The 5204-nt window shown below is 41.2% G+C and overlaps 1 pseudogene; it reads right to left on the reverse strand.

Annotated features, from left to right (window-relative positions):
* Positions 1 to 1449: 1449 nt before the first annotated feature.
* On the reverse strand, positions 1450 to 4607 carry LOC129144267 (FMR1-interacting protein NUFIP1-like; annotated as a pseudogene).
* Positions 4608 to 5204: the final 597 nt, after the last annotated feature.

A 5204-nucleotide genomic window follows, 5' to 3' on the forward strand; every position in this document is an offset into this window, starting at 1 on the left:
AACAAGAAAAATGGAAAATAAAACTGTTTATATAATATACCTTAAGGCAGCGTGGGGATCAACAACATCCGTGGAGATATGGTCATCAATGAAAGTAGTCCAGGAGTACGTGAATTCATTTATTAACCATAAGCCTATAAAATGTGTATGCTAACTAGTAATAAAAGTACAAACTGTGTTATATTTTAGAATATCAACTCAGTTGTAACACTAGTTATTTCATCCTGAGTTGGTTGGGAATCACATCTTTGAATATATCAAAATTAAACTGAGTTCCTTGAAGTCAGACATGGCCTTATTTATTTGTATACCTTTAATATAAGCACAATAGAGGTAACAGAGTAAGCACTCAACAGTGTTATATGAATTGAATTAGTTAATGTATGAGGCAGATAATTTCCCAAAATATGGGGCTCACTGGAGGAGTAGGGTGAAACAGAATAAACATATCTGTATGGTGGGTACAAGGCTGGAAAACACTGGCTAAACATGAATCTTCATCTCAGGTCTGTGACGTCACTAGGGTCACGTGCTAGGTGTTCCAAGATTCTGGAGAGGATTTTACCAACATGGAGGAGCTATCAGCTTTCTTACCTTTCTTCCTTGACAGCAAGATTCATGAACTTCAATAATCACAATGTTAAGAAAAGTTAATCTTCAACTATAACAGACTAATTTTTTAAAAATTTAGTCCCTTTTAGCTGTATGTCAAAAGGGCAGACCAATAGCTACAGCTAGTACAATGACTAGAACACAAGCTCAAATTCCCTCGTATTATAGGAGACAAAAAGATCTCACTAGCTTTCATTTTCTTTACAATTTTTAAAAAGCTTCAATTAAGTACTTCAATTGTATCTAAACATAAAACAGAGGCCCCATCTGTATTAATATTTTAAGCATTCAATATTTGAGCTATGTAAGTCGTGCTAGTAGGTGAATTTAAACATGTCTTAAATAAGGAATATTTACATTTTGAAACCTTCTGATTGTATTAATTTGATCTCGTTTATTTTTAAAACATTCCCCCTTGCTACAGAACATCTTCCTTTTCTGCATTAAAAACAAAATGGCTGTATTTCTCTGCCCAACTTTGCTTAGCTGAATCAATCCTTTTAAAAGCTTTCTTCTTTACTGCTAAACCTATCTTCAATTCTTAACCGACACAACATCAGTCATTCTTACATGAGAACAATACATTAAAATAAATACAAAGAAAAAATTCTCCCAGCAAATACTAGATTCAATCCCAACAATACAGACACAGTCTTAAAAAATCAGTTATGTATTTATTTGCATAGAACCAAAGGAAAGACTTAAAATTCCAACATACATCCTACGAGGCTTAAAATTTAATTACAAATCCAGTTTTGAGGGAAAAAAAGGTTTTGGTTTTCCTCTACTAATGAGGATGATACTGTTTCACATGCTTCAGTTATGTATGCTGAAACACAAGACGCCTATACATCTTTACTTTTCACAGAATTAGTATCCAGTCCAAAAAAGTCTTTTTTGATGATGTACGGAACACACTGCAAAATCACATTTCTTTCGTGTCGAATGTCCGGAGCTAGAAGCATTTCCAAGAGATATGGATGGTGTGTTCTTGGTTCGAATAACGTTTGATAGTTGTGATAATCTTTTTTCTCTTAGGGTTTGTCTTTTCAAAACTTTTTTTTCGGTTCTCACTCTTGGCTTCTGAAAAATTTCTAACAGTTTCTTTAACATCTTGACTTGGACTCTTAGGAGCACTGCTATCAAGAACCTGGTTTTCTGCCAAAACGTCTGCTTCAGTCTTGATGGGAGTTTCTTCTGGCTCACTCTCTGACCCTGAAAGACTGCCATAGCTACTCATTAGTGAGCATAGGGCTGGTGTCACTTCCTTGGGTATCACAGAATGTTGTGGTTTCTCCTCCTTATCAGACTCAGAATCACTGTTTATCAAAACACCAAGAGGATCTGCATTCGCCTCAGGTGGACCTTCTGGCTTCAAATCACACAAGTGATTGCCTGATCCAGTGACTGCTCTCTGTCTAGAATTGTCGTTTTTCCATTTGTGATTCTCGCCAGGACTTCTGATCTTTGCCATTTGTGAATGTCTGGACATCCCCTTCATCTTGCCATATTGTGTTGTTGTCAATACTGCTCCTCTCTTCTCCTTTTCAAGTTTTAACTTCTTCTTCCTTTCAATATTGGCCAGAGTTGGCTAGTTTTTCCTTCTTTCTTCCCTCCACTGTGCAATTTCCTCTGGAGTGTCTAACTTGATCTTCTTCATGCCAGGAGCATGCATATTTCTCCAATGGAAGTGGACAGTCTTCTCGTGTGCAGTAAAAGAGCAATCTACTTCAGGGCATTTTGTATGTTCAGACGTGTTTGTCATACTTTTCTTGATTTTTAAAACCACGATCACAGGTATCACAAAAAAAGTGAAAAACTGGTTCCTTTCTTTTCTTTTTTTTCTGTTTTCTACTGGGAGGTAAGCTGAAGTCTGTGAATTTTTCATCATACTTTCGTGGATAATAAGAATTTTTAACTGAAGGGTTGAAGGACTTCTGATGCCGAGGAAACCTATCAGAAGACTGTCTCCAATACCACGATGTGGAAGCATGGAAATTCCAAGGCTGGCCGCTGGGTTGAGGCTGAGAATCAAGGGGGGACTGGGCGTCGAAGGGGGGTTGCGCCCCGGGAAGAAGCTGGGCGTCGAAGGGGGGCGGAGCCCCGGGGAGAGACTGGGCCTCTATGGGGGGCTGCGACTCAGAGGAAGGCTTTGACCCGGTTGCAGGAAGCGAGGACGTAAGCGGTGGTGGCGGTGGCGGCAGAATTGCCCAGAACATCCAGCTGTCCCGCGGCGGGGCAGTGTCGGTCAGGGGCCCTAACGTGGGAGTCAGCTCGGGAGACGCACGCCACCCGATAGGAGTCGCGAAATCACCAGTCGGCTCAGCCATACCACCGGCCGGGTCCGGAGTCTAGCACGCGACTGTCTAGTCTTAATATTTTAGAAAGGAGAACTTATCAAAATGAAATCTGGATAATTTATAAGCTCAAATAAATACATTCAAGAGGTTCAGTTATTGACGAGTTATTTATATTGTTTTAAATACCTCTCAAATATTTTCGTAAAATACGTGTGTATACACTGAAATAAGTAGATATTAATCTTATCCATTTATTCAACTTTTATTTGCTGAGCACATCATCTGCCCCAGGCACTATTCTAATTGATATAAATAAGCATTTCCTGGGAATGGTACATGTTTTCTCTCAACTCACAGTATAGAAAGGGAGACGTGCATATATCACAAAGTACTGAATGCTACTTGAAATTTCATCATCAACATTGTATGATAAGATTGACAATATTAAGAGTTACTAATATTAGTACTTACCAATTATAAATGTGCTCCTACCAGATATTAGCATCTTATGTCACTCATTCTTTGCTAAATAAATGCATTATCTAATTAAACCTTTTTAATAATCTTGTCAAAGTAGTATGATTTATTCCATTTTGTAGATGAACAAAATTAGACTCATAAAAGTGACATTACTAGGAAATGTTTACACACCTAAAAAGGAATAACAATGGGGTTTGGAGGCAAAACATGAGCTTTCAAAGCCTTAACTTTCAGCATCAATAACATGTAGCCTCAAATTACAGTTGATCTACAAAGATCAAACTACAGTTGATCTTTTTTGCTGAGAGTTTCAAAAAAGAATAATTCTGACTAACAGGGTATATTTGGGTCTTCTATAATGGAATAGATGGTTTGGAAATTATAATTCAGGCAATGAGAAGTCATTGGAATATTTCAAATAAGAATCAGACCTAATTGAACATTTTAATTAAATAAAGATTATCTTATATAATACCATGTCACATTATATTTTGTCATATTATGTCATATCAGAAGGCATTAGAGAAATAATTCATAAAACAGAGGGAAAGGAAGGACAGAGAAGCATGTTGACAGTGACAGCTGATGGAGAGAATAGCAATAGGCATATTGCTAGCACAAAGTCACAGCCAAAGAATAATGGAGTTACTCTTTTAAGTATGGTACATATACCCAATTTATTTTTCTTTTTTTTTTAAGATTTTATAATTGAAGTTCATCTTAATACTTTTATTTTTTATTTTTTTATTTTTTTTTGCTAGAAACTGGTTAATCTCTTTTATTTTTTTATTTTTTTATTTTTTTATTGATCATTCTTGGGTGTTTCTGGCAGAGGGGGATTTGGCAGGGTCATAGGACAATAGTGGAGGGAAGGTCAGCAGATAAACAAGTGAACACAGGTCTCTGGTTTTCCTAGGCAGAGGACCCTGCAGCCTTCCCCAGTGTTTGTGTCCCTGGGTACTTGAGATTAGGGAGTGGTGATGACTCTTAACGAGCATGCTGCCTTCAAGCATCTGTTTAACAAAGCACATCTTGCACCGCCCTTAATCCATTTAACCCTGAGTGGACACAGCACATGTTTCAGAGAGCACCGGGTTGGGGGTAAGGTCATAGATCAACAGCATCCCAAGGCAGAAGAATTTTTCTTGGTACAGAACAAAATGGAGTCTCCTATGTCTACTTCTTTCTACACAGACACAGCAACAATCTGATTTCTGTACCTTTTCCCCACATTTCCTCCCTTTTCTAGTTGACAAAACCGCCATCGTCATCATGGCCCATTCTCAATGAGCTGTTGGTTACACCTCCCAGACAGGGTGGCGGCCAGGCAGAGGGGCTTCTCACTTCCCAGAAGGGGTGGCCTGGCAGAGGCGCCCCCCCACCTCCCGGATGGGGCTGCGGCTGGGCGGAGGCGCCCCCCACCTCCCTCCCGGATGGGGTGGCTGGCCGGGCAGGGGCTGCCCCCCACCTCCCTCCCGGACGGGGCGGCTGGCCGGCTGGGGGCTGCCCCCCACCTCCCTCCCGGACGGGGCGGCTGCCGGGCAGAGACGCTCCTCACCTCCCAGACTGGGTCGCGGCCAGGCAGAGGCACTCCTCACATCCCAGACGGGACGGCAGGGCAGAGGCGCTCCCCACATCTCAGACGATGGGCGGCCGGGCAGAGACGCTCCTCACTTCCTAGAGGGGATGGCGGCCGGGAAGAGGCACTCCTCACTTCCAAGACTGGACAGCCCAGCAGAGGGGCTCCTCACATCCCAGACGATGGGTGGCTAGGCAGAGACGCTCCTCACTTCCCAGACCAGGTGGCGGCCG

This window comes from Pan troglodytes, chromosome 5 (genome assembly GCF_028858775.2).
Source record: "Pan troglodytes isolate AG18354 chromosome 5, NHGRI_mPanTro3-v2.0_pri, whole genome shotgun sequence".
Classification (NCBI taxonomy): domain Eukaryota; kingdom Metazoa; phylum Chordata; class Mammalia; order Primates; family Hominidae; genus Pan; species Pan troglodytes.